Source organism: Silurus meridionalis, chromosome 19 (assembly GCF_014805685.1).
Source record: "Silurus meridionalis isolate SWU-2019-XX chromosome 19, ASM1480568v1, whole genome shotgun sequence".
Classification (NCBI taxonomy): Eukaryota; Metazoa; Chordata; class Actinopteri; order Siluriformes; family Siluridae; genus Silurus; species Silurus meridionalis.
This window is the reverse complement of record NC_060902.1, coordinates 7,654,263-7,678,869: the sequence shown is the minus strand read 5'-3', so window position 1 is coordinate 7,678,869 and position 24,607 is coordinate 7,654,263. Positions and strand designations below refer to the sequence as shown.

General features: G+C 35.5%; 1 protein-coding gene across 9 annotated transcripts in view; it reads left to right on the top strand.

Moving 5' to 3' along the window:
• The window catches only part of atp2b2 (ATPase plasma membrane Ca2+ transporting 2), a 160,781-nt gene that overhangs the window by 4,400 nt on the left and 131,774 nt on the right, over nt 1-24,607 (top strand). The window lies entirely within an intron of this gene.

The following is a 24,607-nucleotide window of genomic DNA, read 5'->3' as shown; positions in this document are numbered from 1 at the left end:
GGCTGCATGAGTGCTGCTGGTACTGGGGAACTGCGATTCATTGAGGGAAACATGGATTCCAACATGTACTGAAGCAGAACATGATGCCCTCCATTTAGAAACTAAGCCAAATGGCAGTTTTTCAACTTAATAACAACACCAAACACACCACCAAGATGACAACTGCCTTGCTGAGGAATCTGTAGGTGAAGGTGAAGGAGTGTCCAAGTATGTCTCCAAACCTGAACCCTGTTGAGCACCTGTGGCTCCTCAAGCGGAAGGTGGAGAAGCGCCATGTGTCTAACATTCAGCAGTTCTGTAATGTCATTATGGAGGAATGGAAGAGGATCCCAGCAAAAACCTGTGCAGCTCTGGTGAATTTCATGCCCAGGGGGATTAAGGCAGTGCTAAATAACAATGGCGCTTACACAAAATTTTGGACACAGTTTTGACATGTCCACTTAGGGTGTAATCATTTTGCTGCCAGTTTTGATTTATTTAGATAATAATAGCTGTATGTTGAGTTTTTTATGGAGGAAAATACATGTGAACTCTCTATCTAAAGTATATGTGAGGGGTCTACTCACTTTAGTAAGATACTGTATATCTTTTAGCCTTGATGGCACCTTTCCAGATGTAAAAGCTGCCTATTCCATATCCACTAATGCACTCCCATACCATCAGATGAAGGCTTTTGAACTCAGCTAATGATTTACCAGATGGCCCTTCTCCTCTTTAGTCTGGAGTCCATGGTTTCCAAAAATGATAAAAGATTTGTCAGACTACTGAATAGTTTTACATTTTTTTCAGTCCATTTTAAATAAGCTTGGCCCAGAGAAAACGACAGCTTTTCTGGATCATGTTCACATATGGCTTTTTCTTTGCATGATACAGCTTTAACCTACTGTACATTTGTGGATGACATGGTAAACAGTGTTAACAGACAACTTATTCTGAGAGACACTCTTATTCTAAGAGATACTCTTTTTTTTTATCAAATCATCTTACTGACCTGTTGCCAAATAACACAATTAGTTCTAAAATGTTCCTTCGGATTTTCATTTTAGTAACAAATGATTTTTTTCCATTTAATTTTTTTTTTTTCATGTGCTCATCAAATTCAAAATGACTATATTTTTCTATAAAATGATACACAAATGTTTAAACATTTGATGATTTTATCTAAATTGTTTTTTTTTATGTAAAAAAAAAATATGGGTTTATGAGATTTTAAAATCATTGCATTATTTTGTATTGACATTTTAAAAAGTGTCCCCCTTTTTTTGGAATTGGGGTTGTACCACTAACACATCTATTTAACTAACACCTCTTTATTGTCCATCCAACAACATTTTTATTTCGAATTGTAGATAAACCTGGTGGATATGGCATCCATTGTGACATCAAGAAAGAAATCTTATCCCATGTGGTACTTAGTGTAGTAGTGTTGTGCATGGCATGTACGCCTGATTTCAAGTGCACTGTGTGTGATAATATAGTGCACTATCCAGGGAATATATCCACTGACAATTAAGATAACAACTACAAAGCACTGACGCCATATGTGTATAGGTGTATATGTAATCAGCTGAAACATAATACCTATGTGAGTGTTGGAGGTGTGGCTTCTCTTTGCACATGACTTGTTCCTGCTTTGTTTTTTGCAACTGGATTTTTCCCACTTCCTGTATCCACACTCCCGACTGTGGCCTTAATATTTTTTAGATTGGCTTGCTTCTGAGTCTGATGACTATTGCCTGTCTTTAAGTTGTGTTTTATCCTTTGGATTTCCTTCACTTTGCTAAAGAGTCTGCATATATTATGTCCCTAGTTATTTGTCAAATATGGTGATTTGGGTAATATCTTGCATTTTGTTTCACTTTGTGCTTGTGTAGGATTGGGGAATGTTACTTTTTGTATAGTTACTATTCTATTCTCTTACCACACACAGAGGTGCCAAAGTTTTTGTTGTTGTTGTTGAACTATAGACATAAAATATATGCTTTTCTGTTTTCTCAGATAAAACAGTTGTCAAAATGGACATGATTATAATCGCCTGCTTAAATCCATTTAATTCAAGTGGTCACACTTTGCTTTTTTATATTATTATTATTTTTCCTTTTATACAGCTGAATACTAGCACATTATTATGGTGGGCACATTGGGCTGAGGGTTGCTGCAAAATAATTAATAGCAGATGACGTCTTTAGGGTCCATAATCACTTGCTTATTTGATACATTGCAAATATTGATACTTTTGTTGTTTCTGATGCAGGCTGTGTATGTAGCTTTATTGTTTCGAAAAACATGTATTCATTGGTCATTCACAGAGATGGAACATGTACATTAATGACCCAGAGACACGTGAAAATGCCAATTACAAGGTGAACAATGAGGCTTTCAATGTGGACAAAGTGCAGTAAGGTTAATATGCAAATGTCCGATTATAATTTGATGGGTTCCACTAAATCGTACAGCTAATTCTCCTTTTGAACACTGAATGCTTTAGTAATTCATACATTTTACTTATTACTATTTTACTTGTGCTTTTACTCATCTGTGGTCAACCTTACACCATACAGCTACATGTACATACTGTGTATAGAATACAAGGACAACTCACTCCACAAGAACAATCTAGACTAAATGTCTAGTCACCATTGATCCTTGGAAATGGATGGTCTGTTTATAAAAAGAGTTGTGGTTCTTGTGTGGTTGAAAAAATATTGAGATCACTACCCTCAAATTAAAGCTGACATTCTGCACTTTTTCATTATAAATCCAGTGTTCTGGACTACATATCCAAACGACAAAAAATGTGTCTGTGTTTAATTTGGTTACAGGCTGCACTGTATGTGTGTGTGTGCTGTGCTGTACTGCTCAGCAGGAGCAGTCACTAGGACCACATAATCTGCATAAGAATTTCACACACACACAGGCGTGGAGTAAAAAACTGTTAATAAGCATGCCTGTTATATTAAGCTCGGATGACATTTGACTGCTGTCGGGTTGCTAACGTGCTGCCGGTGTGTGCTTTTGTTTTACCGCCTTTGGCCAGCTTGTAGTGTACAAGTAGAGAATGCTAATCAAAATGTGCCAGGCTTATGTCATGCATGCTTATTAAAAATGAGGACAAGCCAAAAGTTGTGTTTGTGCCAAAATAAGACTGTAGGTTGTTTGAAAACTACTGGATTGAAAGTTAATCTAAGAATACTAAATTCATTAAGCGAGGTATTTTGAGCTCCAGTCTTGCTGACCCACTGACCTGAACACTTTCAGGTGTACGTATCTGCCAGCATACCTGATGTTGTTTGTGAAGGGTTTGTTAATTAGCTAATGAAGTGGATCAGGTGTTCTACAGCAAGGAGAACTGTACAGAGCAGTTTGTCATCAGGACTTCATCCAAAACCCACGTCCAACATGTCGTTGTGGACTTTCCCTCATGACCCGGAATCACAGCTATTTTAAGCATAGTGGAAACAAGGTACTTAACGTGTTTCACTGACATGCCACGATAATAAATATGACTATAAACTGTTAAAAACTGCAACATGCCTTATTTAATAAATAAAAAGGATTAAGGTTTCCAAAAAACACATCAAGGCCTGCGAGTATTGGAAACTAATTAACTTTGGCATAACTCCATCATAATTTTGTTCCACAGTACACATGATATTACACTGTAAAAACATTTGTTGTAAATTTACAGCAAAATATTTTACCTGCTACCTGTTTTTTTATTGGAATTCTACAGTTTTCAAGATTTAAAGTGTAGGATTGTTTTTTACTACAAAAATACTATCTTATTGTAATATTACATTATTAAACTGTGTTGACTGTAATTACTTATTATTTATTATTAAATTATGCAAATTTCATAATTTTTCCAAATAGTTTAAGAAATAGGAAATGGACAACAATGTACTCTTGAGTTGTTGAAGAAAAAAATATATTTTTTTTATGAAGCTGTATTTTTTTTGTCCAAGTGCAAAAAAACAGCAAAGCTGTAATCTCATTTACTTTTATTGTTCTTACAAATATGAACAGATTGTAAATTGAGAATTGAACTAAAGGTTTTACAGCGCTCTTCTTTTATCCTTGTCCCAGGAAAGTCTGGAAAGCTAAGCACAACTCAGTTTAAAAAGTGCACACGAACAAACCGTGGCTTATTATATTAAGATGAATAGTTCCCACTGACAAATCAAGTTTGGCTGTAGTACAGGTCTCTGTTTCCATCATCATCATGAAGTTGATTAGCTAGACATTCAAATATCTATAATTTAAAATGAGAAGGCAATGCATACTGCAGAATGATACTGTATTATAGATGAAAACAAAACTACTGTATATTTACAGACACACTCAAAAACATACAGCATGTTACTGTTTTATTATTTTACACTGAAGGGTTACAGTGCCGTGCTAATATCATGTGGCCTGATTTATGCTATGTTCTAGCAAATCAAACATTTTAATCTACTTATGTCTCAAAAAGTCCATCAAGTAGCACATCTTTGTGGTACTTTTAAACAAAAAAGAATTCTTGACATTAAATTAATATATTAAGTTTAGACAGACAATAAAATCTGTAGAATGATTTAAGTTGTTTAGGTTGGTTGAAATGATCAAGAAAAATGTTCAAACACTCGTGTCCTTTGCTACAGTGGTGTTTAGTTTTAAGCTACTGTAATAGAATCTCTTTCGTTGACCTTCAGTCTGAAGTACCGAAGATTCAATGTCATCTGCCTCTGACATCCTGACCTCAATTATTCAACTCGGTGCCGTATGTGATTGCGAAGCTCTTTACCTCAATCCTGTGTGCCCTTGAACACCATATAGCATGAGATGATCTAATGTGTAGTCTTAATTAATGTCCTCAGTTACAGTGGATTAATTTTTGTTCGTTATAGATGTATAGAATTCCTTTTTGTTTTACATATATGTCACATTTCTTAGAGTACCTGCTTATTTGGCAGATGAGAATTGGCTTCTAAAATTGGTTTACAAAAACAAACACATGCTCAGATGTAAATGATAAAATTATGCTATTAATCTGCAATTATGGAGGACTACCCTCCATAATTGCATTGTGGGAGTATTCCCAACTCCCACAATGCTATTGGCAATTGAAGATGCTGCTTCAGAAAAAATACTGCTAATATAGAAGGAGGAGATTTGAGAAACAAATGGAAGTATATAAAGCCCTAGTAATTTGAGGCAGGGATATACGTAGTGATTTGAATGCAAGAATTTAAAATAGTGTCTTGTGACATGGCATATCTGAACTTGCTTGGCAGGATTTGGGAGAGAAACCTTTGTGATGAATGTGTCTCGATTCTACCTATAAATAGTGCAACAAACAATTGCAAATAGCACAGTTTTTTCAGGAACAAAATTTGTTAAATATATGTGACCAATTATATCTAAAATACATTCTAATTGATTTACATTCCTTGTTCTGTTATTACTTTACACTGTATAATTTACAGTGGTATAAATATGAGGTAAAATAGGCCAAATTTACGTTCATCGCAAAGATACTGAGGAATACAGCTCTGATCTGCCACAAAAGGTTGGTGAGCTTTACAGAAAAGTGAAAATAGAAAATGCCCATTTCCACCATTATGGAAATTATTAAGAATTTCCAGTCAACTGGAAATGTTATGAATCTACCAGGAAGAGAATGTGTGTCTATATTGTTTCAACACCCTTTGAAAAGTTTTTTTTTTTTGTGGCCAGAAAGATTCACAAGAATCACTGCTGGAGAATTGAGAAGTCAGGCATTTTTGTGTCAGAAAGTCTCCAAAACTACAATTTGACATTAACTCTATCAGCACAAGTTGTTTTGAAGGATTTCTAGAAAACTAAAAATCTTCAAATAAGGGATTGGTTTGTATTGGGTTTGGCCAAATTAAACCAAAATAGAAATATCTAGCAATAAACACTAAAGATGAGTTTGCTGCACACTAAGAGGTATGGAAGTATATGGAAGTACTTCATGCTTATGGTTAAATGTTGTGTGGCTGTTTTCTTCTGTCAGAAATCTTAAAATGGGCAATAATTGGATCTTCCAGAAGCACAAGCAAACTGATCATAATCAGCAAATAAATATTTTACTGACACCAGTATCAAGGTCTTGCAGCAGCTATCTCAGCTTAAACCCCATAGAAAACCTGTCTGGTGAACTGAAGAGGAGAGTCCACCAGTGTGGGCTTGGAATTTGAAAGATCTTTAGACATTTTGGGTCCCTGGTGGTCTAGTGGTTAGGATGTGGCGCTCTCACCGCTGCGGCCCGGGTTCAATCCCCGGTGAGGGAACCAACCCCAGCCACTCTTAGTGCCGGTCCCAAGCCTGGATAAATGGGAAGGGCATCCAGCGTAAAAACGTGCCAAATCAAACATGCATATGATCCGCTGTGGCGACCCCTGACGGGAGAAGCAGAAAGAAAGTTTTTAGATATTCCGTATTGAGGAATGGTCTCATATACTTTATAATGTCCCCAGACATTATAGCAGAAACCTTAGAACTTGGTAATGGGAGGAAGCAAAAAGTATTGACCACAAAGGTCCAATAACTGTGCTACACATACTGTATATTTAAGAAAGATACAAAAAAAAGTAGTTTTGTTTGTTTCAACAGATCAAAAGATCAAACAATTTTTCACAGACTTTTTACTCATATTTACCAAGTGTGCCAATATTAGTATAATATTTGCACAGTGTAATGGAGTAACTTGCCTCTAAATCTGGTCTCTGAGCTTATGAGATGAGTGTCATGTGATTTTGTTTTCATCTGGCTTGGCTGCGACAGATATTTAACTTGTCTATAATTTTTTTTAAATGAACTAACATGAGGTTACTAGTTACATAAGACGAGGTTACATAATATGGTGTTTGTTCAATCATATAAAAGGCGTTTTAATTGAGGGGAGGGGGTGTATGAATGGGAATTAAAAGTTTTGATTCAATTCACAATCTAGTTATATTTTTAAGTTTATTTTAAGAACCTAGGTAAACATTATTTTACTTTTCCCCTAGCTTTTCTTTGGGTTTGGGTGATGTTGCCCAGGTTTAGGTTTTTTTTTTTGTTATTATTTATTTTGTCACATTTGCAATTGTATCGTATCATTATAAAAATCAGAGAAACATTTTGCTGCATTTAAGTGGGATTTGTAGCAGGTTCATTTCCATTTGATCATTTTGTCTTTAAGAAATACTGAATCTTTACTCTACATTCCTACTTCCAGGACTGGTGTCACAATGAGACAAACCACCAAAAACTAATTTTTAATTATTTGTGAGTACTAATAATTTACAGTGACCTGAGGGCAGATCCAGGCTTAGTGATAAAGTTACACACATTATGACTTAATGCAAAGAATGAGGTCACTGCCTTTTTATTTTGATGTTAAAAGATTTGGTGTTAATCAGGAAAGAACACACGTGATGATGGCAAGCAACTCAAATCAGGACACCTATCACAAAGCACCATGTAGAAATTTGAAAAGAAAAGAGGAGAAAAAAGTACTATAGTTCTGCAGAGCTAGCATCCAGGAAAAACTCTAATACAAACAGTCAGATCCACCATGCATATTGTCAGGCCCAAGGCAAAACCTTTAAAAACATGTACACAACCGGTAAAATATACAGAGTTTTTTTGCATAATTAAGATATATCTTATTCTATTAAGTTTTTGTCATACTTTGCCATATAGTCTCTTAAGTTAATTACTTATTACTGTTTGCTTTCATTTTTCTTTCCTTTTTTCTGTGTGCCTGACTGACGTTTTAGCAAACTTGCATGAATGAAAGGATCTAACAGCCAGAGACCCCTTACATACTGTAGGAGAAAATGTTTGTAATCAACCAAAAAGTGTCTAGAAACTTAAGATTCTGCAAAAAAATATTTAAAATAGGGGAAGTGGAAAGATTAATTTATCAAAATGAATAGTTGCAGACAATGCATAGCCTTATATGTTTTAACATTCAATGTTTAATAAATAATTGTATTTCAGATGGCTTTATTTTGAATGTTAATGGAAAACTAACCTTAGACCAGGCTTAGGGCATCTAGATTGATTGTTTGATTGAAACAGGAATAACATTTTCGCTGAATATTCTTGCTAAAATCTAGCCTAAATGCATGTCCCAAAAGAAACACAAAACACACCCCTCCCTCGTTTACCTCATTGCTTTGTAACGATGTTTATTCAAAGTGCTATACAAGTAAAATTATATTGAACTGATCCACCATTCATCTATCACAATAAACTCTTCTGCATATAGCCCACTTTGGTAATCAGAAATGGAAGCAACGTTGAGAGAATTGCACATTCAGCATAAGCAATAAGCAATGTTTTATATAAACAATAAACAGTACCCGAACTGTGCTCTTATTAATTCCATTCTTTATTTACAGATCTGTCTGACTTGGCGTCATTATGGCGAGCAGTAGCTGAAACTTTATCTAACACTGATGCAGTGAGGCGATTGTGTTCAGGTATACTTCGAGTCTGACCTGTTTCTATGAGTCTTCATCAATTATCAATCAGCTGGTCTAAATTATTCACTCGTGACACTTCAGGGAACTGACTTTTGTGGTAGTGGTATTCACCCAGGATCACTCAAGCGTCTGTGTTATGCCAACTTTATACAAATGTGCCACCTTGTTTGGCATTCTTCAGAGGAATAGTTTACATTTTGGCTTGCTCTTTGTGTCTGCTTGCATCAAGTTTAAATCCTTTGTGATGTCATCAGCTGTCTTGGGATGTCGTTTGCAGATAGTAGCAAGTACGGGACATTGGAATACTGGGAAGGTTTTTTTTAAACTTCCAGAACCTTCTGAATACAGCTGAGTGATAATTATGTAATATAATTTGATATCATGATATCATATGTCGAATAGCACAGTAAGTTTCTTGAGGGATAGCACAATCTTGTTGGTAGGTTTATAGCTTCACATAGCCTTGTTGCTACTTGGATTTCCTGTTGACATGGTTTTACTGTATTGCCCATCATATTTCTTAGTCACTGTTGGGAAAGACTAATAAATCTCACCTTCAGAACTTTTTGCTTGGATTAGATTCTAACGCTCACTTATAAAAGCTAAAACTCTAAAACTTCAGCCTCACATGCCCCGTGTAGCAGCTTAAGTAGGTTTCAGTGAATAATCGACATTAGGGTGCTTAGACAGTTGATTTTACTTCATGACTTTGCTTTCCTATTTTTTGTGGAACCCATTATGAATCCACACAACATTTCCACTGCTCATCAGGTGCCTACTTGCTTTGAATTTGGAAACATCACTCTAAAAATAATTTTTTTTTTTTTCAGTCACAACGAGTCATTTTTTTTTTTGGATGTTACAGAAGCGCACAGTACCATGGCAGATATGACACGACGTTAGTTGACAGTAAAGTTATTAAACATCACATCGGATTTAGTGCTAGGCTTGCTGTATGATGAGAGTGGAGCCAGTAATGATATGCCACAACTTGGAAACACCATTAAAACTTTCGTTCCTTCCTTTGTCCTTGCCCTTTATAGTCACTGTGTACTGTACTTCTCAAAAATTAAGTGGACTGGACATTTTACTTTTCTTTATTAGAAAAAACATATGAATATTTCTGCATTCTTATACAGATTGAAGATTGAGTCAATATTGGGACAACGCATGTTTCAAAAGCAACACATCAGTGGATCTGTCTAATTCAATAAAATACCATACAAACTGTTCCACAGGGGCCAATAAACATGGGTTGAGGTTCTGTGTTATTTAATTGGAAGGTTGTAAAAATCCCAGGACTTCCATAGAGTCAGGCTCCTAAGCTCTGTTCTTGGTTTAGGCTATGGTTTACTTGTTATCAACTTTGGATACAATAAGTCTGTCCAAATGTAGTCTATTACATTAAAGTAAACCATTCTGGCACATTTCAAAACAGCATAAAGTCTCAGTGCACGCAGTAACTGGGCCTTTAATGGGTTCAATGCTTTATCTAAGAGGTTTACTGTATGACAACACAAACTAACACAATGTTCATCACTTTACTCTCATCTTTCGATCAGCTGCAGTGGTTTATTGCTTTGTGGCTTTGGGTTTATCTGAGATCTGGCATCCTGTCATATTTTTTTTTCTGTCTATGCTCATTGTAATATTTTGAATTCTCTATACATTGCCTCTGTAGAAATGTTATATCTCATTCACCATTATATTTTTGTGGCTCCAGCTTTGTGGTAACAGTTTGGAAAAGAACCACAATCGCAATTTATGGCAATATATATATATACAAACCTGTTTCAGCATTGCAATGCCCCTGTGCACAAAGTGAGCTACTTGAAGATCTGGTTTACATGCTTTGGAGTGAAAGATCTTGAGTGGCCTGCTATAGAGCGCTGATCTCATCCCTACTAAACACCTTTGGGATAAATTGGTGCTGACTGCACCCCAGGTCTCCTCACCTACATCAGTACCTGCATTTTGTAATACCATTGTGGCTGATGAACACAAATATCCATTAGTACACTCCAAAATCTAGTGGAATGGCTTCCCAGAAGAGTGAAGGGAATTATAAGAGAATTGGAATGCAACGCTCAAAAATCATATACCATATTAATGACCAGGTGACCCAATACTTTTGCCAATATCTCCTCTCCCTCAAATTGCTTGTATAAATATAAATGCAATGCAACATAAAGTAGCATCACCTTTTTGGTTTTACAAACAATTTTAAATCACCCAGCACTTTATCTTGCTAATAATATAATTTGAAGATTTTTTTTTGTTAAAGAAATTAAGCAAAGCTTATGCAAAAAACACTTTCATTTACAAGATGCAAACCTCCACCACAAATTACATCATAATTCATTGTATTTCTTATTTCACACCTTTTTTAGTCTGCAGAAAACTTAATGAAATTACATGATCAGAATTACACATTATAAAAAATTATTTTATTTTAAATTTCATTTGCTTTATATACAACTGCGATTATATACCAGTAACTATTCTCTTATGTTTGAGTTGACAATTTTAACATATTTTGTTTAAATATTAAGGTAAGATTTTTTATTCTAATATGACTAATAGTTTCAATATTATAATGCGGATTTTGATATTTAAAAGTAGGTTACTCATGTTGCTAAAACAATGTTTATTAAAAAAGACAACAGATGTTTTTTCAGTGTAATTTATTGGAGGTGCTGTATATGTATATGCCCATTAAAATTGTTGATAATATAGAAATTAAGGAAATAATTAGCTACATTTTTAGTGTATAATAATCTGATTGCAATGTCCATATTTATATTCATAGGACTTATATTTATACTTTTAGAATGGGTGCTACAGGCCATAAAGCTATATATATTCTGTGGCCATAAGGTTCCGTAGTGAATATATATATATATATATATATATATATATATATATATATATATATATATATATATATATATATATATATTTACTTGTTACCCATGAACAATCCATTCCTCTAATTTTAAAAGCAGCTTTATATTGCTAAAACCAGTGGTGGTTAGCTTGATTTCCAATCAAGTAGCATTGTTCTATGGGCTAACGGTCCAGAGGCAACACCTTCTTCTCACACTCCAAAAACAACAATTTCTAAACAAAAGCTGATTTTCTGGCAGAATGCCTTAGACAAAATGTAAATATAGTTTCAACTAAAAAAAAAAAAAAAAAGCCTCCAAAGCATTTTAAAATCAGGCCCATCCCAAAACATAGCAAACAAGGTTGCTTTTCAGAGCAGCATTGGTCACATCTTTCTTCTACATGCAAATATGTCTTGGGCAGCCTTGACTAGTTGTTTCTATGAAGGCAGTTAAACTGAATAATACCCAGGAAAATACAAAAGGTTTTATAGATCTACTCTTATCTAGTGCTCTATTTCAGGTTTTCTTCTTTCTGCTGGGATTTTGCAAATTGTCATATTTTATGTTGATAATAAAGTGTGTATACGTTAGCAATTTCTCCCTTTGAATGTACAGTAATGGAATATTGTTAATGGTGTCCCGGCTTGAATTGGATGGTATGGAGGGCTAGGTGCAATGAATTAAATGGCACATTTGGAAACAAACAAATAAATGGAGCTTGCAGGGTGATAATCTGAGGAGAGAGTAGAAAATAGAGCAAAAGCCTTATCAATAAATAGCTCACTAAATTAACAAGATGTCTCCACTGAATAAGAACTGAGTCTTGACAGAGCTGGAAGGAATAGATGTTTCTTGCATATAGGGTCACATATGGAAATAAAAGCTTTGTCTACATTCAAACCAATTCTTAAGTGTGCTTGCTACAACTTTCTGTCTCTGGACATTGAGTATACAGTGAAATAGATGAATTTTGGATGAAGCAAGGGAAGAGAGTGATGATGTACAAAAACGAAACTGTTCTAAATCCACTCGCGTACTTTTGAAATGTTTGCAGCTTAGTAGTGCCTTAATGCATGAAGTTGGGAAGCACAAATAAACTTTGAGTTCTCTGTGTTTAGAGAGATTCCTTCTGTATCCTGGGAGTTTGACCATCCAGTGTGATGTTTTACCATGAAGTGTGAGGAACAAAAGTATGTTATCAGCATATAGGGACACTGTATTCTATCCACATAACTAGGGCTAATAAGGGTTCAGAATTCAAAGAAAAAAGTATTGGTTTGAGAGTTGTGTAGGGGAATAGACTTTGAGCGTGTTCTATTTGTGATTACATATTGAGCTTAGGGTGAGGTGTGATCAAGATGATAACTTGTTTAAAGAAATAAAATTCTAACCCAAGCTAAATCTACACAATTTAAGTCCAGAGAAAGTTAGAAAAGTAGATTATTCCAAATAATGAACATTGTAAAACTTCTTTAAATCTGCATTGCAATTACATTTGAATCACAACTTAAACACATGTTAATGTGTCTACACACAATATACTATACTGCTATAGACAATACACACACTACACTACACTGTGCTATACTTATTGATATTTAGCTTGATGATCTTATTACAGATAGATTAGTATAAATAAGTTCAGTAAATTTGCTCACTACACAGGAAGTGTGATTCTCCACCTTTAGCTTAGCGATGTCCCACCGGTGCTAAATAGTTCAGGTCTGGAGACATACTTGGCCACTCCATCACCCTTCAGCAAGGCAGTTGTCATCTTGGCGGTGTGTTTAGGATCGTTTTCATGTTGGAAAACTGCCATTCAGGCCAGTTTCTAAAGAAAGGGCATCATGTTCTGCTTCAGAATGTCACAGTACATGTTGGATTGCAGGTTTTCCTCAATGAACTGCCGCTCCCCAGTACCAGTAGCACTCATGCAGCCCCAGACCACCATGCTACCACCATAAATACATAAAAAAGAAAAATTTTAGTGAGATACAGGAATAAAAGATGGCAATTAAAACATGGCAGTTTTGATATGTTAATAACAATTTTACAAAATACAAAAAAAAAAAGATTATTAGCACATGCCATCAAAGGTATCTCTACACATGTTTAATTAAGAATGAGTATTAAATAAGAACTCTCCTTAGTATTTTTTAACCATTCCATTATAAATGAGTGGTTTCCACTTTCAGATAGTGTTTATTTTTTCTGGAACTGGCTGGGTGTTAATTAGGCAGCACTATCACACACTGCAGTGGGACTGAAGCAAACGGTAAGGAGATATTTTACTCTAAATAAAGGCCGGCATATGGAAACACATCTCACAATGTTGGTAAAGCTGTTAATTTATATTTATGGCATTCATGGTTATGAGTTGGAAAAAAGACTGGCTTCAGTTGCAGTTCCAGTGCAGAACTGCAGAACTGTAGCTTTGTAGTGGTTATCATTTCTTTTTGAAAAGGGACTGACTGAAAATGTTTATAAACACTCAGATTGGTTTAAAAAGTCAAGAACAGTAAATTCTTAACATCCTGAAGATGTTTCCCAAACTGTCATTAGGGTTTATATGAAGAACCTTCATAGCACTTCATTCTTCAATGTAGGCAGACTTCTTGGGGAGTACATTCAGTCCTGTTTAGAAGAAAGGATATGAACTTCCTTATTTTGGAAAAAGTAGCAGCATTGCATGAAACATTCATAGCCTCAAGGGGTATAGGTAAATATTCCAGCTAACAGTTCTAAGGTATGCAGTGGGTAGAGCTGCCAAACATGAACTTTGCTCATTGTGTGGATGTTCTCTCTGCGTGGGTTTCCCTCAGGTTCTCCAGTTTCCTTCTACTTTCCAATAATATGCTGGTAGGTAGATTTGGTGACTGTAAATTGCCCCTAGGTATGAATATTGTATTGTGGATCCAAAGCAAATGTTAATCTTCATACAAGAAATTCAATTCAGGAATGTAATGTTTTAGCATGACCTTTTTATGACCTGTCTATTTTACCCCAGATTGTTCAAACTTCCTGTTAATTAGTGCAAACTTTGTTAGTTTGCATGTATTCATTTACATAACACAATATTGGAAATGATGTGGGAATTTAATATTAGCACCATCTTAAGAATAATTGCTCTTTTCTTTGCAGAATTGAACATATAATAGAGGCTCATAGCAGTTCTGTTTTGAAATTTCTCATTTAATCCTGTGTACGTTTGCCGGTTTGTGCTGATGTCCATCACAATTTGGTGATTTTTCCGTAGTTTCTGGACCATTCATAATCTGCTTTAGCTGATTTGTTAAGTAGAAAACAACCACTATGTAACAGTTTTTCTGCAATGATAACTAAATGGATCCAGTGTCTATATTTTTGTAAAAATAAAAAAGTTACACACCTAATTTACTGTAGTAGTATTATTAGAATAGTAGTAGAGTAGCATAATAATTTTATTTAGAATTATTACCTGCCTCTTCCGCTACCTGTTCAGCTACAGTGAAGAAAGCATTGTCTTCTCACCTTTATCACACAATATCACAATATCAATGCATTGAATCACTAATTCACGCACCAAAATGCACATTACATTATCTCACAAGGTACAAATGCACAGCCATAGCCACTGAACAGTTTAAAATTGCTGCTTATTTAATGCTTTTCCATGTCTGCAGTTTTTTTTTAATTTTCATTTGTTTCATATTGCCACAAACCTGTCATTACACTTGTCTCTGCATCACTACTGACGGATGGAATATCCAAACCGATCGCTTAATTAAATACCCACGCACACTGTTGCGTAATTGCTGTAATGGCTGTTCTTTCACTGTGCCAGTCTATTTTTAGTTGTCGAATGTCAAATGAATGGCGGAATAGAAATCCATTTCACTGGAACCTCACCATGACCTTCAGCAGGTGTGCCACACAACAACGGCCTGCAAACTAGAAGCACTTGTTTCCTCTACGACCGAGGTGTTAAATTTTAAGAAGATTATGCCAATCAAGCAACAGTCCCACTGCTATGGGTACATTTTTTTCCTTTAAGAGAAGACAATTCTTTTTTGTGGGTTTTTTTTTTTTTGGACTGGAAAATATTTTTTATAGCAAAGCACACATCACTGAGTACACTAGCGCAAAATGATTTTTTTTTCTGGTACAAACTGGCCTACTTGCAGCACAACAATGCTTAATACATAGAGAAAAAGGTACACTGTTTTAAATTTGTCCAAAACAAAGTCAATAGTCCATATGCTGTTGTCCAATCGGGACAGCCTTTATATCCAGAGCATAGTTGGCTGCCCAAAAATGCCATCTCCCTAAAGAGGATCCTCCTGAATTAAGACACAATTGAATATTGTGTTCTCTTCTATTGGTTGAATATCCTGATAATACGACAAATACTCAAATAAAGCAATGCACTTTAGTTGTCACCCTGATTTAACGTAACATGGAAAGAATACGCTTCCTTTTTAAAAATCCTCCTTGATTTGTTTCTTTGTGTATTTCTGTGTCTGTATGTCTGTGTGCGCACATGTTCTTGTGTTTTTGTGTCTGTGTTTTTAGCTGCTGCCTAGCACTCAGCCTGTGCTTGACTGAGTGACACTCATGGGGATCGTTTGATTTGGCCTAATTAAATGGAACATCTGAGGAGCGATATTGATGTAGCAGGTGGTTTGACTCCGTTGTAATGACTTGTTCCGGAGGCAGCTGGTGCCGAGCACCATAACACCTGATGAATAGTTAAAGTGAGAGACGAGTGTATGTCATGAAGGAAACGCCACCCGCCGTCAATCTTGTGAAAGATTAACTCCTTCTTTTAAACCGGGTCAATGTGAGACAGACTCTCTACAGAAAGTAAAAACAAATGACTAAAATTCGTTAGCTTGTTAGCAAACAATAAACTACAGAGATAATGTTCATCGCATTTTGGACTCAGTTTGGATTGCACCATTTTGGACTGTACCAAAACATGGCTGATTTCATTTTCCTCCAAAAGGGAAAAACCAACAAAACCCTTACATGTTTTTTAAGGAATCCTGCAAATGTTTCCCTTTTCTGAGAGAGTTCCACATAATACACATTTAGAAAAGCCTAAATGACCGATTATATTCCTTCTTTATCAGTTTATTTCCATTTCCTCCTGCTTTTTAGAGGCTAGAGCTTGAGAACAGTTCCATTTTCATCAGTAAATCAGGTAAATACATTATAAAATCAAACATTCTTAATTTAAGGCAAAGATATTACAAAGTAATGGACAAAAAATAAGAGCACATAGATATGTCCTAAGCATACCATCAGCACCTCTGTTTTGGAAGATTAGCCTACTTCGACCTTTGGGCCTTCACTTTAAGACTTTGTGTTTTTTTCCATCTCGGTAACCAATAGCTTTTAATTTGAGCTGTAATCACTCCAGCGGCCTGCAGAGACTTCATTTCAAAGGCACCAGGAGTCCTCCAGCTATGTAGTTAGCTAATGGTGTGTTACAGTGGAGGGCAGTGGGCGTGAGAGGGTTGTGTTTCACACTAAATTGTGTTTGGGACTCTCAGAAGGGGGCAGCATGAGCGCACTGTTGAACACAGCTTATTGTAGAAGGGGATTTTGGTTTCGCCAGCATTTACCATCTGATTCGTGGCTCCTATTTGTTTCTGATTTGCTCTTGGAAGCCAAGACATGTACTTCCATATTTCCAGTCTGCTTTAAATTGTCAAGTGACATTTCTTAAATCTTTCTTTGTGAAAGGCTTGGGACTGTACCCAATTCTATTCTCTTCTGGTGGATAGGCTTTCTGAAATTATGAGTTAGTTAAGTCATTTGACTTGGTCTTGATCTTTAAGGTATTTCTCAAGAGCTGTTGTGGCCCTGGGAGTACTACAACAGATGCTTGAACCTCAACTTCACAAAATAATTTAAAACATGGAATGGCTAAAGTCATTTGGATTTTAGAAAAAAATAAAAAACATTTAATAGGATGACAGAATTTCATCTGTGATTTTCTGACATTTACATGTTAAGCAACTTATAACATGGCAACAATTGTGGTCACTTTCTGTAGTTTTTTTGTGTTGGTTTCCCATCAGTTTCCTCTTTAGGAGGTGAAATGCTGCTCAGTAGGGGTGAGGTCTGGTGTTTGCAAGGCCAGTCTAAAAACTTCACTTTCTCCTTTCTTTGTTGTGATGGCAGTGTGTTTCAGATCATTGTCTGGCTGCATGATATTCCACCCAATTGTATTGGATGCATTTTTCATAAATTGGTACTTCTAAATTTATTCTGCTTCTTTCACTATGAGTTGCATCATCAGTAAAGATTAGTGAGCCTGTTCCCGAGGTAGCCATGCAAGCACAAGCCACGGCACTACCTCCACATGGCTTGACCAAGAAGCTTGTATGTTTTGGATCATTAACAGATCCTTTCTATCTCTACATATTGCGCTTTCTATTTTTTTTTTATATTCCAAGCTGGTATTCTGATTCCCACTGCTGATGAGTTGTTCTTTAAATTGTGGCTTGTGATAACCAGTGCCCTGTGGGGTTGTTGGTGATCTTAGTGTCTGTTATTTTGAGCAACTATTATGTTTTAGCCAACTGTTGTGTTTTTTTGGTTCTATCTAACAATTTATTTGCTTCATAATACAGAAGTAATTTTCGTTCTTTTTATTAAAACGAATTGTTTTATTTATCCTTTTTAGACCAAGTCTTCATCGGTCTAAAAATAAGGCTTAATGTTTAACTCTATTTTATCACCCTTAGTTACATACAATAATTATTTTATACTGTAAATATCTATTTGTCTCAAAGAGTAAATTAAACAAGAACACATTTTGGTCGAATTGGAAACTCTTGGCTTTCTGAACCTTAGAAATCTGCATATGCCAAAAGAAATAAATTAATAATCATAATTCATAATATTTTATCACAGTTTCTAAAATCAGTATGATGCATTTTTATTTATGATTCTTTATTTATATATATTTGCATTTGCATTTTGATGTAGTATGGCAATTAAATGCATTAAATGGTTTAGCTTAGTAGATACTTGTATGCAATTTCAGCAAAAAAGCAAACAAAAAAAAAACGCATTACTTGTTTATTTTAAAATACCTGTATTATTTTCTCTTGTATGTTTTGTATTGCTCTTTAATAAAGAAAAAGTACTTCTTATCTGATTGCTTGATTAATAATAATAAATAGTAGAATACTCGGTTACTAAAATAATCGATAGTTGCAGCCCTAGTGTAATCCATAGTTTTCTCTGCTGTGAAAAACCTTGCAGGCGTAATTGTTTTTATTATAAGAGCAGTGAGAACACATGCACATATTGAATCAATTTGCAGGCTAAAAATAGTGAGCTGTTTGCATGCTGCATGGCTTTCATTATGGGAAGCAAGGTCAATTTTCAAATATGACGTATGTCCATTCATTTGTGCCACACGCTGAATCAATGGTGTTCAGTTTCCATCGCTTGTTTTAATATCACGATGTGTGTGATTGTTAATTTAGATTGGTCTTTTAGTATCAAGTATACTAATTTGTATGCTTAATTTATTGATGTATAAACATGTACTGTATCAAAAATATAATATGAATGCTTATATTGTATATAAACTGCTTCCAAAAGAACTATGCGTAAGGTATATAAACTGTTAAAAAATATTATGCATACTTTATTTTTCATACACCTGTTTCTCTCAAATGTTTATCCTTTGGCATCGTTGTGCGTTTAAAAATCACCATCGGTGAAGCTTTTCTCTCGATGCCGTGCAGCTCAGAACATAGGTGAAGTGTGTTTTTTCATGCCCGGTCGGCAATTTCATTGGTCTAATGTTATGGGGCTCAGTTTTTTGGCTTGAAGTTTGTGAAACCGGGAAAAACCTAGGAAAAATCCATAAATTAGCTGCTTTGTTGTTTAAGCCGTGGGGTTCAAAGTGTGGGAAAAAATAGCGGCTTATAGTCCGGAAAATACGGTAGTCATTTTGGTTATAGTGGATTGTTGTGTTGTGGTTAAGACCAGAGTGTGTCGATACCTAGACAAGACCAAGACTTTGCGGGATTGAGACCAAAACCAAGGCACATACTAAGACCATGATTTAAATTCATCTAATACACATAACCCTAAACCTAAAAAGTCCAAATAAATAATAATAGTCATTGCAAAGATGATTTTTATGTGTAGAAAAGCAACATGCCTATCAGTGCTAATTTTCCATGTTTTATCATCCACCTAACACATAATTGTGTTTGGTCTAGACTGATAAAAGACCTAGACCTTAAAAAGACCGGTCTCAAGTACTGCAACAAAATGGTGATTTTTACCTTTGTAAAAAAAACGTAAAAGTCACAGACCCATGCAGATCCCTGACCCCACTTTAAAAGCCACTGCAAAAAACTTATAAATAACAACATGCATACTTTCTCCATTGTTCCTTAAATGCTACACCTTTAAGTTAGATGTATGTCTCAGTAAATTTCATTATTACTGTGCATGCTTTATATTGTTTTCTTAATCATTCTGCATTGGGGTTGGTTAAAATGTAGTATGTACTGTAGTGTTCTGAGAGCTCAACAAAAATAAAAAATAAAAGTATTAGTTTTAAACACTTATAAACGTGTTTTATATCAACATTGACATTATATATAATTAACATAATTATATTCTTTATTTTGTGATGTGCATTAAACTGAGCCTGATGTGACTGATGCATAGCCAATGATACGATACATCAAAGATACATATGCAGCAGCTACAGATGCAATGTGATATGATTCACCCCTATTATGATGCAGTGTGATTCAATTTTGATTTAATTATGCAATTTGCGATTAAGTGAAAAACAATGCAATGGAAAAATATGATGCTATGCAATTCAATATGGTACAAGTAGTTTTTATTTCATTTTTTATTTCATTTTATTTCTTTGATTCAGACAGACAGCAAATCATACATAAAGTGCCTTCTGACTTCTAACGCATAGCAATTACTGTAGCAGCAGTGGTGCTGAGAAAACGCATTTGAGAGATTAATCTACCGATAAATTATTGGTCACAAACTTTTGCTTACTTTTTAAATGGTAACGTTTATTTTAGGGATCAGAAAATAGCACCAACAAATAGTTGCTTTTGGTGATGACTAGTTATGGATGTGTATGCTATTACAAACTATTTATAAGGCCTTGGTTATTCTCTTATTTTCATCTTATAGCTCCTTTATACTTGTTTCTGTCATAACGATGACCTTGTTAGCTAAGAATAAAAGTTAGTAGTTTATACTACACTTTATACTGTAAGTTACCAGTACACTGTATGGCTTTTATTCCTAGCTAATAAGATCATTGTTATGCACTACACATACTGTAGTTGTACCAGTAGTCTGTCATGTACTGGAAATAATACTAAAAATGTTAGTAGGTATACACTATTAGTGCTACAATATTTTGCTATACTGGTATGAAAAATGATGTTAGCAGTGGCTGTAAACTACAGTTGGTTGTCAAAGAGCAGATTTTTTGAATATGAAATTTTGTCCACATTGTTCTTATATACTATGAACAGCTACAAGCTGCAATTGTAACAAGTGGGCTGTACAGAAATGTCTCTATGTGAACATCATATAGCCTCTGCAGTGTTCTGTGATATTTCTGAAAATGTGCAGATATTTAGATTTAGTGAAATCTGTCATATTCAGTTAATTAGCATACTGTGAAATAATCAGAGGGTTCCACACTTAAAGCCATTTCTTTCTGTGAGCGAGATAAACAGCACTGTGTCCTCAGCGTGGGGGTTTGGGTTTTTGAGCTGGCTGAAGTGATAGTCGATTTATTTGTTATGGAGTTCACATCGTGTTATTTTGAATCACCGTTTGCTGTTCTGCAAAAGCTTGGAGTCGCAATTACATTCCTGTAGACTCAACAGTTCTGCAGCTCTGAGTTTGATCAAACTTGTCTGATGCGTGTGTTTATACTTTGCATTGCTCTGGATTAAGATGTTGTATTTAATATGTCACTAGCAGAATCACAGTATAGGTTTAGGTGAAATTTTCCAGATAATACAGAATACCTTCTGTATTACCTTCAGAAAATAAACTTAAATATAAATATCAGTTTGGAGTAAATATCTCACAAAAGTGAGTACACCCCTCACATTTCAGCAACTGTTTTAAAATATCTTCTCAAGGAACAATACTATAGAAATGAAACTTTGATATATTTTAGAGTTGTCAATATACAGATTTACTGTCCTCTAAAAATAACTCCACATACAGCCATTATTGTCAAAATAACTGGCAACAAAAGTGAGTACACCCTCAGTGATAACAGCTGTACATCATAATACATCATTGTATTAGAGCAATTTGGTCCTTTGTGTACAATGCTCTCATACTGACCACTGGATGTTCAACATGGTACCATATGGCAAAGAACTCTCTAAGGATTTGAGAATTTGATGTTGCTCTCCACAAAGATGGTCTAGGCAATAAGAAGATCGGTAACACCCTGAAACTGAGTTACACTACAGTGGTCAGGGTCATACAGAGGTTTTCCAAGAAGGCTTCTACTTGGAACAGATGTCACAATGTTCGATCAAAGAAGTTGAGTTAAAAAAAACAGACGCATGAGTGATGCCAGCATTGCTTTAGAGGTTGCAGAAGTCAGTTTGCATAGCCATCATCCCAGAAGGAAGCCTTTATTGAAGCTGGCTCACAAGAAAGCCTGCAGTTTGCTGAAGAACACCTGTCCAAGAGCATGAATTACTGGAACCATGTCCTGTGGTCTGATGAGACTAAAATAAACTTGTAACAAGAAAATTGTGTCTTGCCTACAGTCAAGCATGGTGGTGGTAGCATCATGGTCTGGGGCTGCATGAGTGCTGCTGGTACTCGTACTATGGTTCATTGAGGAAAACATGGATTCCAACATGTACTGTAACATTCTGAAACAGGACATGATGCCCTACCTTTAAAAACTGGGTCAAACGGCAGTTTTCCAACATTAAAGTTATCTCAAACACTTTCTGAAGAAGGTGAAGGTGATGGAGTAACCAAGTATGTCTCCAGACCTATTGAGTACCTGTGGAGCATCCATAAGTAGAAGGTGGAAAAGAACCATGTGTGTAATATCCAGCAGCTCCATGATGTCATTATGGAGGAGTGGAAGAGGATCCCAGCAACAAACTGTGGAGCTCTGGTAAATTCCATGCCCAGGAGGATCAAGCCAGCGCTAGATAACAATTGTGCTCAAACAAAATATTGACACGTTGGACACAGTTTTGACATTTTTACTTAGGTACTCGCTGCTATACAAGCTGTATTGTCCCTTGAGAACATATAATAAAATGGATGCTGAAATGTAATTGGTGTTCCCCTTCAGGAACTCAAGCTGCGTCGAAACGCTATGGGAGCGTTCCCATAGCGTTTTGACGCAGCGTCTCGTTCCCTCGGGGAACTAGGGTTACGGTTATAACCTAGAGACGTTTTCACAAAAGTGCTTTATAATAAAATGGTTGCTAATATCTGAGGGGTGTATTAACTTTTGAGAACACCCCTCACATATTAGCAAGCATTTTATTATACGTTTTTACACAATTCGGTGTAATGTTTTTGTGTGTGTGTGTGTGTGTGTGCGTAATAATGACACATTATAACTGATGAAAGCAGGATTTAAGACAGCTGATGCCCATTAGAACAGACAGTTTGGCGGTTGTCAGTTTGGTTTGTATAGGAGTCATTTAGCCTTGTTGACTCCAAAACGTTGCTTTCTTGCTTACAACTTTTTTACATTGATTACTGAGACTGATTTTATTGTTTTTTTTTCATGACTCTGCAGTAATCAGACCAGCCATTATCACGAGGCACAGATGTTGCTGTGTTTTCATGTTTGTTCAGAAAAAGATATTGCCCTTGGTGCCTTTAGAATGCTACAATCTTGGAAAATTATAATAACGAAGTATTTTTTCAAGTTGTTATAAGGCTAATGAAACAAACAATGTGCACAGCATGGCCTGAAGACTTTAACATAATGTAACATATCTTTCTGAAATGGCCATGATCAGCAGTACAGAAACAAATACCTCTGAGAAAGTCTTAAGTCTCTGATTTGCTGGCTTTACACTATAGAGCACAGTTTCCCAATAATACACACAGTGGGTGGGCAGACTATTTAAAGGTAGCTTGGCCTATGGAAGATGGCCAGTCCCAAAAGCAAAGGCCATGGGAAGTATACTTCTCCAGCTGCCTTAACATGTTTACTCCCTGTAGGCTGCTCAGTCTGGTGGTAGAACCTCTAAGAACAGTCCACACTTTAAGTTCTGAGTTGTGAACTGACCACAACATAGCAGGTAATGTGCATCACCTAAGTAAAGCCAAATGTTATGACTTTTTTTTGTCAGTATTGTAACACATTACATTGGCAGAATTGTCTTTACTTTTAAACCACTAGTAAACACCGTAGCAAAAATCTTCTTGATGTAAAATCTATATTTGTTCAAATATATGGACCAAAGTTTGCATTGCCTCTGGAGATTCTGAACGAAATAATACCTTAAGCCTGTGAGTGAGATAAACAGCACTGTGTCCTGCTCAGCATGGGGGTGTAGGTTTTTGTGCGGGATGAAGTGACAGCCGATCTATTTGTTATGGGTTTCACATCGTGTTATTTTGAGTCACCGTCTGTGTTTCTGCAAAAGCTTAAATCCGCAATTACTTTTACAACAAATCTACAAGTTTGATCGATGTTTGATCTCCGTACATTGGCTGTAGATGCTAAATCACAATGTACCTTAAGTTCTATTTTTTTGTATTGCTATTTTATGCACAAAAATAACATAATGCTAAATATGATGCTTATTGATGGAACTAGTGAACCACATTGAGATCTGAATGCATGGTATGCTTGGTTGACATTATGAGAACCCTGTTGCTTGGCAACTAGAATATATGGACACCAGGCAGAAACTAGCTTAATGACACAGAATAAAAATTTAGCTACCGAATAGCTGTTATATTGTGGATAATGGACAATTCAATGATGCTGAGATTGGATATGATAGTAAATATCAACATTGTCTTGTCTTGAAAAAAAAATCAAAATATAACCTTGGCACTGGCTACAAACTACTGTAGCTCAGAGTAATTGAAAAAGACACCGCAAACACATCGCTATGTTTGTATTGCTATTGCTATATCCATGATATTTTAGTTGTCAAATTGAAGATATTGACAACTGCTTGATATAATTTCTGGTTAAAATTCAGATTGTGTCCC